We start from the raw sequence: 14,743 nt of genomic DNA, 5'->3' as shown, positions 1-14,743 counted from the left end.
TAGATACTATGAGGGTGTTCGGAATAGCACGTGACCACACTTGTCCCAATGTCTTGGTTCGTAAAGGACGTGGCAGCGCAATGAACCAGGCAATTGAACTATGCGGTTTTATCATTCTCACTTAGCCATAGGAGTTTGACAATGGGACCGTAGGGTAGCCCCTGGTGTGTATGCGGCTATCGAACTTGGATGCCTTTTAGACGCTTGACTAGAAAAAGCCAGCCCTTCGTGTAATACTGAAGAAATTGCTAGAGATTTAGTAAGTCACCGAATTGCTGACCAGCTCTCGCCGCATCACGACACTCAGTTTTCGGCTTTCTCTGCTGAGGTGTTTTGACCGGCCAGCCGGAAACACAACCGCAGTAGTTCTCCCTTTACTACCTTAGCCGAAAAACAGAACGTAATGTAGCAAGCATAGGAGCCGGGCAACCCAACTATTGACCAAAGACGTGTTCGGAGCCGATGCATATAATGCAATATTTGAGATGCTGAAGTATACCCTAAGAGTGTTCGGACTTTCTATTGTTAAAAATATATATGGCTTAAAATAGAACCCCTGGCGATTTAAGTCGCACCAAGGTGTATATGCCAATTCAGACCTATAGTGGGAAAACAGAATAAGAAATAAGCCAATACCGAACAAGGTTGGGCGAAAACTGTTTCCATTATAGTCTGATTGGTATGTCAAAACGTATTTTTACAGAGGATGCCAAAAGCATCAAGGCCATTTTACATGCCGAGAACAAGGGAAAGCTGTATACAGGTCCTAAATTTGAGAAGATGATCTTGAAGATCTTTTGGACATTCTGCCGCACGTCTGCGTCGCTTTTCCCTGTAGTATATGGTCCTTTGAGAGGATCAATGATCGAGTGTATATGAGGGGCCTGGGAAAGGACCCTAAGTACCATCGAAGAGTGGTGTGGTTGTAAAGATCCTGAAAAAAGAAAAACAAGGAAAAAGGGAAGAATATGAGGGTCCGGATATGGTCGAACCGTATTGTGGACCTTATTTTTTGTAGGCCTCCGTCCTTGCCCATGGTATTTTTAGTGCGTAGTTATGTACATGCGATACATATGCCGCTATTAAGTTGGGGTTTTGACGGAGGCTGGATTGCTAATCTAGCACTGGACGAGCCGGACTGTCATTCTGCAGGGTAGACCAGACTCGTTTGACAGTGTCCGGGGGCTTGACTGCCAATATAGTATTCGGCGTAATGAGGCCACCCTGCGCCTCGGCTGCGAGGGTCGTGGTATGCTCCTCAGTGCGGAGGGAGCGCTCCATGTTTCCATTGATTGTTATAACGCCATGTGGTCTAGGCATCTTGAGCTTTAGATAAGCGTAGTGCAGGACTGCATTGAAACGGACGAAAGCGGTCCATCCGAGCAGTGCATGATAGCCGCTGCGGAAGGGGACAATGTCGAAGATCAAGTCTCTGCTACGGAAATTATCCAGTGAACCAAAGACTACTTCCAGCGTTATGGACCCTGTACAACAGGCCTCTACGCCGGGTATCACTCCTTTGAAGGTAGTTTTAGTGGGCTTGATCCTTGATGAGTCTATACCCATTTTGCGGACGGTGTCCTGATAAAGCAAATTAAGGTTGCTACCACCGTCCATGAGGACGTGTGTGAGATGGAACCCATCGATAATTGGGTCGAGGACCAATGTTGCCGAACCTCCATGACGAATACTGGTCGGATGGTCTCTGTGATCGAAAGTGATCAGACAGGGTGACCATGGATTGAATTTTGGGGCGACTGGCTCTATGGCATAGACGTCCCTTAGTGCGCGCTTGCGCTCCCTTTTGGGGATATGTGTAGTGTATATCATATTCACCATTTTTACCTTGGGGGGGATTTCTTCTGCCCCTTGTGTTCGATGGGCGAGGCTCTTCATCATCGTCCTCGCTGGGCGGCCTCTTCCCCTTATGTTTGGCGTTTAGCTTGCTGCCTGTTTAAAGACCCAACAATTCATGTTGGTATGATTAGCAGGCTTATCAAGGGTGTCATGAATCTGGCAGGGCCGATCAAGTATTCTGTCCAAATTAGATGGACCATCCTTATTTCCTTTGAATGGCTTCTTCCGCTGACCGGGTTTAGAGCCACTGAATCCGGCATTGACCGCCGTGTCTTCGGTATCTTCGTTATTGCTTCAACGCTTGTGTCTGTTGCATCATGGCTTGCCATTGCCATCCCTGGCTTCGGAGGTGCCAGGGTCGCTGGTGCTGTTGCTTCTGCGAGCTAGCCAGCTATCCTCTCCGCGCAAAAGCGGGTCATAAGTGTGGTAAGGGCTGCCATGGACTTAGATTTTTCTTGGCTGAGGTGTCGGGCGAGCCACTCGTCTCGGACGCTGTTTTTAAAGGCCGCGAGGGCTTCGGCGTCTGGACAGTCCACAATTTGGTTCTTTTTAATTAAGAACCTGGTCCATAGCTTCCGGGCTGATTCTTCGGGTTGCTGGACTATGTGGCTAAGGTCATCGGCGTCTGGAGGCCGAACATAGGTTCCTTGGAAGTTGTCTCTAAGGGCATCCTCCAAGTCTTCACAGCTGCCAATAGAGTTTTCTGGGAGGCTGTTTAACCAGTGCCGTGTTGGTCCCTTTAATTTTAGCGGGAGGTATTTGATGGCATGGAGATCATCACCGCGGGCCATATGAATATGGAGAAGAAAATCTTTGATCCATACTGCGGGATCTGTAGTACCATCATATGATTCAATGTCACGGGTTTAAACCCTTCAAGGAACTGGTGCTCCACCACCTTAGCAGCGAAGCATAAGGGGTGTGCGGAGCCTCTGTATCGAGTGATGTCTTGGCGCAGTTAGGATGAAATCCGAATGCAGTTTTCGGCCCGGGTGGGGTTGTGCCTATCGCTCCAGGCCTGATGGCCATCCTCTCGCGTTGGGGTGCGCCCCCTTGACCCATAGATAGATCTTGTCTGACCAGCTCTATTGTCAAGGTCCTTTTGTAGGTCATAGGTATAGCCCGGGGCCGCTGCCTCCCTGCCTCGATGGCGGGGTGGCGCGGGCTGGTGTTCGGTGTAAGTGGCCGGTCTGTCCCGTCCACGTGGTGGTCGTTCAAGTTCGTCAGCGGGTTTATACCTTGGCGGTATTGGCTCAAGGGCCTCATCATCGAATTGTGGTAGCAGCTTGCGCTTCGGGTAGCTCTTGGTTGGGCACTCGAGGCCATATTCCTCGGCTGCCAGGACTTTAGTCCATCTGTCATTGAGCGTATCCTGATCGGCTTGGAGTTGCCACTGCTTCTTTTTAGGCTTCTCGCAGTGGCGATTAGCCGGTGCTTAAAGCGATCTTGTTCGAGGGGTTCCTCTGGCACAATGAAGTCTTCGTCACTGAGGCTCACATCCTCTTCCGAGATTGGTAGGTAGTTACTATCCTCCGAGTTCTCGTTCCCGACAAGATCGTTGGGGTTAACTTGCCCATCCTCCCAATCATCATGTTCGGATGTTGGCTCGATAGGGGCTTCGGGGTCTTCGGCATTCTCCGGAGTGTTATCGTATTCGGTGCCGGTATTGCTATCTTTTTCACGACGCAATTTTGAGCGGCACCGCTAACGTCGACGCTTTGGAGGTGCTTCAGCAGGTTTGTCCTCAACTGGATCCTTCTTGCTGTCGTCATCATCCTCTTTGGGTGTGTCTACCATGTACACGTCGTATGTGGAGGTGGCCGTCCAAAGTCCAGTAAACGGAGGGTCTTGGCCTTGTGCGTCTCCGACATCATCGTCCATGCTGTCGATGCCTTCGGAGGTGTAGTCCAAAATGTCGGTTAAGTCTTCGATAGTGGCTATGAAGTGGGTGGTGGGTGGGACGTAAAATTTCCCGCCCTCAGCCCCTAGTCCGAGTTGGGCGTAATTCGAAAGTGATTCCTTTGTAATGGCGAGGGATCGCATTAAGTCCAGAGCCTCGTTTAGTAGCGAGGTTTGGGCAGGGAAGCAAGAGTCCGCGGGGGCGGCAGGGGGAGAGGCTCCTGGCCGCGCTCGCTTGACGCCGACCTCAAGAATTCGGATCCGGAGTCCAAGGGAGAGTTCGGTACTTTAGCGACAAGGGGAGCCCGGTTTGTCTTCGGATTTGCCGATGACGCATTCCCCTCCAGATCTCCGGCAACAAGTTCCATAATTGCCGGGAGTCTGGCGGATCTAAACTCCCGTCTTTAGACCTGGTAGTCTGCTCTGGATCTAAGGCCAGAGCAGCGGTCGGGGCCGCAAACCCCTCGAAGATCAAGTCTCCTCGGATATCAGCGACATAGTTCAGATTTCCAAAACTGATCTGATGACCAGGGGCGTAGTTGTTGATCTTCTCAAGGTGGGCAGTCGAGTTGGCATGTAGTGCAAAGCCGCCGAATATGAAAATTTGGCCAGGGAGGAAAGTCTCCCCTGAAATAGCATCATCGTGGATGATTGAACGAGGCATCGAACCTTCTTTCGACAACACAGAGGAACTCTCAATGAAAGCACCAATGCAGGTGTCAAAACCGGCCGATCTCAGGTAGGGGTTCCCGAACTGTGCGTCTGAGGATCGAAGGTAACAGGAGGCAGGGGACATGATGTTTTACCCAGGTTCGGGCCCTCTTGATGGAGGTAATACCCTACTTCCTTGTTGATTGACTTTGATGAGTATAGGGGTTACAAAAGTTGATCTACCTCGAGATCGTCATGGCTAAACCCTAGATGTCTAGCATGTATGATTATGATTGCCTCTACAGACTAAACCCTCCGGTTTATATAGACACCGGAGGGGCCTAGGGTTGTACAGAGTCGGTTTATAGAGAAAGGAACCTTCACATCCAAACGCCAAGCTTGCCATCCACGCAAAGGAGAGTCCCACCCGGACACGGGGGAAGGCCTCCTATGTTGTATCTTCTTGGCCCATTAGTCCATCCCATATCACATATCCCGGACGCCCGGGGACCCCCTAATCCAGGACTCCCTCACCCACAACAAGCTTATTCTTTTCGTTGTTGAATTTCCAACAACTCCGTTCAATCCTTCCTTGCAAGGATGCTTCACAATTGAAATATGGTGGAAGTTGTATTTTGTTTTCCCCTTTCTTTTCCTTCCAATGATTTACTTTCTATTCTTTCATCTCGAATGCATGGTGACGTTGCTCTCTTCGACCCATTATCTCCTTTCTCTAAGACCATTTTATTTCCTTGATTATTCATTTATCGAAGTGTGGTGTCCTCTTTTCAAATCTCTTATCTTGTCTACCTCTCCTTTTCTCTTATACCAGGATGCTCTCCCAACTTATTCGTCTTATTCCTTTTCTATCTTGTTCTAACCGGAGTGGTTTCAAATTCTTGCTTCTTCCTCATACCATTCTCCATTTGTTTCTAACCTTTGAAGATTCGTTGGTTTCACCCATTTGTCAAGGAGCAACTTTCTTTTACCTCTTCCTCTTCTTTCCTCTTCTCATTACTAGATCTTGGGACAAGATCTCTTGTTAGTGGGGGAGAGTTGTAATAGCCCAAGTGCGATCCTTCCTATTTGTAGCCTATCCAACCTTGCCATGCCTGATTTTCATGTGGGCTTTAATATAAGTGGCTTCATCATCATCATCATCATTGTTTGCTTTGTTCCTTCTATTTTGTGGCATGAGTATTATTGTGTGTGGCATTGTCATAATAGTTTTGCATATTTCTTTTCCCTATGTTGTTGCCATGATCATGATGAATGCCATTGCCATATTTTGCTTCTTGCATCATGTTATACTTTTTTATTATATTGCATTGTGCCATCCTTGTTTGTTTGCCATGGTCGTCTCACTTGCTTTGTTCTATGCTTCATGATGTGATACTGCCTTTGTCTATTTTGTTGCATTTGCATCATGACCATCATTGTAGTGTGCATATTTGTTGTGTGCTTGTTATCATTGTAATCTCCTTCTCCTCATCTTCTTTGATGTTTCATCTTGCACTATCCATCTAAAACATCATTAAGTGCAACACCCCATCACTAGCTTCTTCCTTTCAATTCTCACCCATTTTTTGCAAGTGGCATTTTCCTGTCCCAGTAAAATGTTCACTTATTTTCTGTAAATCTTACACCATGCCGACAACCTCTCTATCAAATTTCAGCTTATTTGGGTTTGATTTGGTTGGGTTCGAAAATGGTTCAAGTTTGAATTTAATTCAAACTCGGGTTATTTATCTACCTCTAGAAATTTCCAAACAAATTTTATCAAATTGGGTGTAATTCCAGAAGTCCAAAAATATTGTTACTTCTTTAAAATTCATCCCCTAAACCCCCTGGCCATTTCCATCTTCTATTCTGTGTACTGTTTATTTGCAGAAAGAATTTAAAGCAGGCACATGCTGTACTTGGGCAGTGCACTTGAGCCTCCTCCTTCCTGGAGCCCAACCAGCGCCAGCGTGCCCCTTCTCTCTCCCTCTCGCTGGTAAATCCTATGTGGATCACCTAGGTGACCCTACCTGTCGGTCTCTCTCTCCTTCACCTTTCTCCATCCCCTCGTTCTTCCTCCTCACAGTAAATTCAGAGCACATGGCCACCGCGGCACCCCCGTGACCGAGCTGTCCATCCATGCATCTATAAAGTCGCAGCCCCGCGCCTTAGGGTCTCCCTCTTCCCCCTCTCGCTGCCGCCACAAGCCCTTTGCTTCATCTGTTGGTTCTTCTTCTTCAAGAATGGAGCACCTGAGAGAAAACACCGCCGGCATCCGTTGTGGTGCTCGCAGCCGAAGGGCGTCAAGCTTGTCTCCGACATGTCCATTTGCTTCCTCGATGTCGACTACGTCCGTTAAGACGCGTTCCCCGCACTAGGTCACCTCCACTACGTTGCCGTCTTATTCCCCTGCTTCCTCTTCTTCCTAGAGCCAAGCATGCCTCGATCAGCGCATCCTCCCGCCGTCTCCGATCTCCGTCGACCTCGTACGACTCCAGCAACACCCCCACGGTGAAGCTCTGATCCTCCCCATCTCCTTCTCTGGTCTAGTTTGTTCGCATAACCATCGTTTCACGTGTCTCCAGTTTCGGCCGCCATGGCCGTGACCTTGAGCTCGAGCTCGTGCACCTCGCTACACAACACATCTATCCACACACACACTGCTGCTGCTGCTGCACCCATGCATAGCGCACCCGACCCGCGCCTCGCACACACCCCTCGCCTCGCGCCCTTGGGTCGTTGCCTCCTGCCTGGCCGCACTTCACCGCCATGGCCGCAAGCTTTTGCCCACACATGCATGCATGCCCCCGTGCATCCCACCGCAGCCTCCCTAGTAGGGTGGATGTCATTTGAGTTTCTGTTTGTGTTTCATCCATAGTCGGATGTTGTTCTCATGTATGATGTCTGGTGTATTCATGTGGCATTTTTTGCCTTTGTATGTATCCCCAGCTATTATGTAATGGTACGATGTAATGATATCCACCTTGCAAAAGCTTCTTCAATATGCGGCTCTATCCTTGGTGGGACCTTCGAGTTCCTCTCGGATAGGATCGCAGATTAGGCGTGACACAAGGATAGGCAGGCATGACAATGGCTAGAGGATAGGGTCGCTATGAGCATCGTCCACCTCCCATTCTCCTCTGGAATTCCCCCCTTCGGGTTGAAATTCATGGTGTGAAAGTGCAACTAATCCCCATGTGGTTTTGGTAATCCATAACAACATATAGCTCATTGAACTAATATTCGTTCAAGATAAATATGTCAGGATATTCAATGATTGTCATGGCATGGACTAGAGATGTGGACCCCTCAAAATGATAAGGACAAAGTTTGGCAAAATCTCAAGACTCTTCATTTCTATTTAAGTGATCCAAGATCACATTGAGTCCATAGGGAAGCCAATACTATTAAAAGGGGATGCAGTGTTGCTTAATGGTCTACTTGCTCAAGTGCTTAGTGATACTGCTCCAAATCCCTTAGCCACCTTCTCCATCCAAATATGTCAAAATCCTAATTCCAAACTCGGCCACACCAATTCTTTCAACCCAGAGCCACTGAGTTCTCTTGACATAGCCACTGCCAGAAACCCTACGATTCGGTCACACCGATACGGATCTCAGTCCCATCGAGATGCCCTTGCCAACACTCTGTGATCTATTGCGTTCGCTTCAGTACACCGAGTTTATGCAATCGGTCTCACCGAGTTGGCTTGACAGATTCTCTATTGCTTATTGCTTTACTTTGGTCCCACCGAGTTCAGTTGATGCAATCAGCGTCACCGAGATGATGTTTGCCCTAAGCCCTAGCACATCGTTCCCACCGAGTTGTTCCAGTCGGTCCCACAGAGATTCCTAATGTTCATATTTTTGAACAGATCGGTGTCATCGAGTTTCCTAATTGGTGCCACCGAGATGAGCCAAAAGTGTGTAACGGTTGAATTTTTGTGGAGGCTATATATACCCTCACCCCTTCTTCCTCATTGAGGAGAGACATCAGAACGTGCCTACGCTTTCATCATCCATTTTTTGAGAGAGAACCACCTACTCATGTGTTGAGATCAAGAGATTCCACTCCAACCTCTTGAACCTTGATTTCTAGCCTTCCCCGAGTTGCTTTCCACTCAAATCATTCTTCCACCTTAGCCAAATCTATGAGAGAGAGTTGAGTGTTGGGGAGACTATCATTTGAAGCACAAGAGAAAGGAGTTCATTGTCTACACACCATCTATTACCTTTTGGAGAGTGGTGTCTCCTAGATTGGTTAGGTGTCGCTTGGGAGCCTCCCTCGTGATGTGGAGTTGAACCAAGAAGTTTGTAAGGGCAAGGAGACCGCCTACTTCGTGAAGATCTACCCTAGTGAGGCAAGTCCATCATGGACGATAGCCATGGTGGGATAGAGAAGGTTGCTTCTTCGTGGACCCTTCGTGGGTGGAGCCCTTCGTGGACTTGCGCAGCCGTTACCCTTCGTGGGTTGAAGTCTCCATCAACATGGACGTATGATAGCACCACCCATCGGAACCATGCCAAAAATCTCCGTGTCTCCATTATGTTTGCACACCGCACACCTGTCCCTTTACCTTCATATGCAATGTTTTACTTTTCGCTGCTATACTCTTAGAATTGCATTTGTTGGTTGATTGCTTGACTTGTGCTAATTGCTAAAATCTGGCCACAACTAAATTGGGAAAAGGATAGATTTTATTTGGTCAAATAGTCTAATCACCCCTATATATACTTTTGATCCTACAAGTGGTATCAGAGCTTTGGTCTCCATTAGCCTTGATTTCCATAGCTTTGGTGATCATAGCCTTGGTTCCACAACATAGGTGAGTATGACATCTAGCGAGGGTAACTATCACTGTAGAGGTCCTTATTTTGATGGTAAAATTTTTGCTAGTTGGAAGCATAAGATGCAAATGCATATTCTTGGTCATAACCCCGCCGTTTGGGTTGTTGTGCGTGTTGGCTTGTATGGTGATTTCTTCGAAGATGGTAGATAACCGGATCATGAAGCGACCGCGGAAGAATTGAAGGTGTTGCAATACAATGCTCAAGCTTGTAATATTCTCTTCAATGGATTGTGCCCCAAAGAATTCAACAAAGTCAACCACCTTGAGAATGCAAAGGAAATTTGGGATACTTTGGTTGATATGCACGAAGGTACCAAGTCCGTCAAGGAATCCAAGTTGGACGTGCTTCAAAGTCAACTTGAAAAGTTCAAGATGAATGGTGGTGAAGGATTCGCCGAGATGTACTCTAGGCTTGCTCTCATCACAAATGAGATTGTCGGCTTAGGAAGTGAAGAGATGACATACAAATTCATCATCAAGAAGATTCTTAGAGCCTTGGATGGAAAATATGATACCGTGTGCACATTAATCCAAATGATGCCCAATTACAAAGATCTCAAGCCCATGGAAGTCATTGGTAGACTCGTTGCTCATGAGATGTCACTCAAGGATAAGGAAGAGCTTCACAATAAGTCAAGTGGTGCTTACAAAGCTTCAAGTGATGCCCCTACAACATCAAGTGAGAATCAAGTCTCCAATGAAGAATTGAGCTTAATGGTGAAGAACTTCAACAAATTCTACAAGAATAGTAGAAAAGAGAGAAGCTCCAAGTCAAGGTATTACAATGAAAAAAGATCTTCTAGTCATGATCGTAATTGCTACAATTGTGGAAGACCCGGACACTAGTCCAATGAGTGTACGACTCCCTACAAGAAAAGAGAAGACTCACCTAAAAGGAGAAGTAGAAGGGATGAATCACCTCCAAGAGAGAGAAGGGGTAGAGATGATCATTATGAACAAAGAACCTCAAGCCTATCAGACAATTTTTTGTTCTCTGATTCTTAATTAATAAAAGTTGCAGTGGGGTTTTACCCTACTATTTATAGTAAAAAAAAGGAAGCAAATATTTGGAAAGGAAGGGCAAGTCATCAAAGATCTACACAAGATGAAGACATCAAGCTCATGTTGGTGAATGGGTGTCTGGTTCTGACTCCGACAACTACTCTGAGAGAAGCTATCACTCCGACTCCGACTATACTCAAGATGAAGGTGTTGCCAGTCTTGCACTACTATCATCAAACTCCTATGACATATTTGACTCACCAAATGAAGCAATTGTAAGTTGTTTCATGGCTAAAGCCCCCAAGGTATCACACCCCGAGTATCTTGATTTTGATAGTGATGAAGATGATTTGCTAGGTGATGATGATTTACTTGTTGACAAAACTAGTGATAAAAACTATGATGAACTTGCTAGTAATCATGCTAATCAAGATGGAACGAATGACAATGATAAGACATAGATTGAGTATCTAACTGAAGAACTAAACAATCTTAAGTTAGCTCATGAAACAACTCAAGAGGATCATAGAGAGCTCCTAAGGACTCATGAGAAGCTACACTTCAAGAAGCTAAATTTAGAGCAAGAGCACAAGTTCCTAAAATCTATCAATGATGATCTTCGAAAGAAGAGTTCTTCTTACATTGCCAAATGTCTCCTCTTGTCTACTTATATGCCACAAGTAAATCTAACAACAAGAGCAAGAAAGATTCTTCTTCTAGTAGTAACTATAACCATGCTAAATCCAATATTGTTGCTTCTAGTAGTTCTCTTGATTCCACTAATGATTCTCTTAGCCAAGTTACACTTGAGCAAGAAAATAGCTTATTGAAGGGAATTATATAGAAAGGTGTTTAAAATAGCCTTGCTGGGATAAGCAATTTGAGGAAATTGTACGCAAGCAAGGAAGACACCGGAAGAATCAAGGTATTGGTTTTGAACTAAAGTTCAATGCCAATGGAGTTGAATGGGAAGAAGATCAATAATACAAGATGAAGTTTGTTCCTCAATAAGAGAAGTATGTCCCAACTTCTTTTGAGCGAACAAAAGCTCAAGATGATCTTCCACCACAATACCACAAGCTAAAAGGCAAGGACAAGCTTCAAGAAGAGATGGACTGATTTGAAGAAGCTCGTAAGGCCATGGTCAAGTGGGTTCCCAAGACTACATCAAGCTCTAGTTCATCAAGTACAACTACAACTCCAAGGATTCCCATCAAGTTGATGTGGGTTCCAAAGAAGAACTAGAATGTTCTTGAGGGTGACTATACCAACATACTTCACTCATATTTATTTTGGCAAGGACAAGTGCAATCAACTTTCATATCTTGCACTAGTTCATGGAGTCACAAACCCTCTTGTTGGTAAGACAAGGGACAAGGTAACCTAATGCTTTCATGGACATCATCATTTGTGCAATTCACTCTATGTATATGGATATCCTTGTATGTTACTTGTGGGACTAACCCATGTAGGTATTGAAAGTGCAACACTCCAAAGGATTGCTCCAAATGATATACATCAACATTGAGCATCCACATCTTCACTATCTACATGAAGTCATCATCGACAAAACCCAAGGTTAGTTCACCCCCCTTAGGGGGAATATCACATCTAGGGGAGCTTTGCTCTAAACATTGAGCTAAAGCAAATCTAATGGTGTGAACACATTAATGCTTTATGTAAAAGTGGCAACCCCACTTGTGCTTAAATGATGAGTGTATGACCTATGATCAAATGTTCTCATTTGACTCCTGTCGGTGTACTAGAGTAGGGATACCCTAGTATCCCGAACTTGTGCACGGGCAGTTGCAGCGCCGCGCGGCAAGGCTTGCCGGACGACCGCCAGAGTCCTCCGTGGGTTCCTCTGGAGCCGTTCAAGAACAAAGCATTCAAGATGAAGAGACAAGGCCCCGGCAAGAGGATCTTGCCGGGAAGAGACAAGGCCCCGGCAAGAGGAGCTTGCCGGGAAGGCCAACCACGGCACTTCAAGAAACTTGCCGCGATGCACCGCACGTCCCGGCAAGGTCCGGTGAGCGACAAGCTTCTGGACTCGACAAGACGACGACCCCGACAAGGTACTCGCCGGGGGCCCGCTGCCACTCTGTACCCACGCTCCAGCGCACCCACCCGCGTGTCGCCATGAGGCTTCCTCAGGGGCGCGTGGCGGGAGCCTGTGCAGCTAGGGGTACGCGGTGGCAAGCGGAGATGAAGAGAAGGCCATCGTGGCAAACGGTGGCGCTCCTAACGGTCACTTTTTGCACTGTTTAGGCAACTCAGACGGGCATTCAATGACCTTGTCCCCTGCCGTCAAAGTTAGGTAGGGTGCACTGTGTCCACAGTAGCGGTAGCTGCACCTACCGCATCCTTTTCCATTTTTACCCTTCTAGTCTACGTTGCCACCTGTCAGTGACCCCTTGAAAGTATAAAAGGAGGCCCAAGCGCAACGTAGAAGGGGTTCGGCTCATTCGAAACATCAGGAACACTCTCACGCTCGGTCTGGCAGCGTCCATCGCTCCTGAGCAAGAATTCAATACACACAAACAAGCAGTAGTAGGGTTTTACGCATCCGTGCGGCCTGAAGCTGGGTAAAACTGCTTGCGTGTACCGCCTCGATCCGCTCTTTGCGCGGCCTCCGCCCCCCTCCGAACCGAAAGGGGCCCGGTCCCCATAGGTGTTGGTGGATCAGTTTCCCCGACATCTTTGGCGCGCCAATCCCGACAAGATCAAAGCCATCGAGCAGATTGAAGCACCAAAGCGCGTGAAGGATGTACGAAAGCTTGCCGGTTGCATGGCTGCTCTCAGCAGATTTATCTCTAAGTCCGCAGAGCGCGCCTTGCCGTTTTTCAAAATATTGAAAAAAGGCAGGTCCGATGAAATGGACTCCAGAAGCGGAGGCCGCACTACAGGACTTGAAGAGGTAACTGTCCTCCACTCCAATACTTGTCACACCTAAGCCACAAGAGAAGTTGCTGCTATATCTGGCAGCAACCAATCAAGTGGTTAGTGCTGCGTTAGTAGCGGAGAGGGAGGCGGACAATGAGCCAGCAACCGCGGCAAGTGAATCCAGCGACAAGCAGGGGGCTTCTCCGACAAGCTCTGGCCCCGAGAAAGTTGAGTCTGCGCAGGCATGCAAGGAGGTGCAGAGGAAAATGGTGCGGCGCCCAGTTTACTTTGTCAGTTCCCTTCTACAGGGGGCTAGATCAAGGTATTCTGGCGTACAGAAATTGCTTTTCGGCCTTCTCATGGCCTCGAGAAAGCTGCGCCATTACTTCCAGGCACATGAGATAACAGTTGTCACTCGCTTTCCGTTGAAGAGGATACTGCAAAATCCAGAAGCAACCGGCAGGATTGTCGAGTGGGCACTGGAACTGTCAAGCTTTGGCCTCAAGTTTGAGAGTACTTCCACTAACAGAGCAGAGCATTGGAAGAATTCATGGCGGAATGGATGCCGACACCAGACGAAGAAACTCCAGAAACAAGCATCCCCGTCAAAGAGGCAAGAAAAGAGTGGCTGATGTACTTTTACGGTGCCTTCTCGCTGCAAGGCGCCGGCTCAGGCGTGCTGCTTATCGCACCCACTGGAGAGCACCTCAAGTACATAGTTCAGATGCATTTTCCCAAGGAGAAAGCAACGAACAATACCGCAGAGTATGAAGGTTTGCTTGCCGGACTCAGAATCACGGCAGACCTTGGGATCAACAAGCTCATTGTCAGGGGTGACTCGCAGTTGGTCGTCCGCCAAGTAAACAAAAGCTATCAGAGTCCGTTGATGGAAGCATATGTTGATGAAGTAAGGAAGCTAGAAGCACACTTTGATGGCCTGCAAATGGAACACGTTCCACGAGTTCAGAATGATATTGCTGACGGCCTGTCAAAGTGCGCAGCACTAAAGTTACCTGTGGAACCAGGGATTTTTGTGCTCAAGCTGACTCAACCATCCGTAACACCGTCGACTGGACAGAGAAAGAAGAGGAAGTTGGTTTCTGGTGACTACTTTCCGGCAGAGCTTCCCGAAGCCGCCGCCAAGAAGGTCCCCAAGGTCGACGCCAAGAGTGCTGAGGAGCAGTCTGCTCCGGCGAACCTCTTGGTTTGTTCCGTTGAAGCAGACGCTCCCGACAAGTTTTGCTCCGGCAAGTTTGCCGGGGAATATCACGCTCCGGCCGAACCACAGGTTCTTGCCGTAGAAGCGGATGTTCCCACAGCAACAGATATGCCTTTAGTCCTTGTTGTCGAGCCGCAAGCTCCAGCATGGGCGCAACAGATTGTCCGTTTCCTTCAGACAGGAGAGCTTCCCGAAGAGCAAGAAGAAGCGGAAAGAGTAGCCAGGCAGTCAAGTATGTACAAGTTTGTCGACAACACACTGTACAGAATAAGACTCAACGGTGTGAAATTGAAGTGCATTTGCCGGGAAGATGGACAACAGCTGTTGGCAGAGATACATGGAGGCGTATGTGGTCACCACATTGGGGCAAGAGCACTTGCCGG

This window comes from Triticum aestivum, chromosome 7A (assembly GCF_018294505.1).
Source record: "Triticum aestivum cultivar Chinese Spring chromosome 7A, IWGSC CS RefSeq v2.1, whole genome shotgun sequence".
Taxonomy (NCBI): Eukaryota; Viridiplantae; Streptophyta; class Magnoliopsida; order Poales; family Poaceae; genus Triticum; species Triticum aestivum.
The sequence above is the reverse complement of the archived record's forward strand: the minus strand, read 5'-3'. Positions refer to the sequence as shown.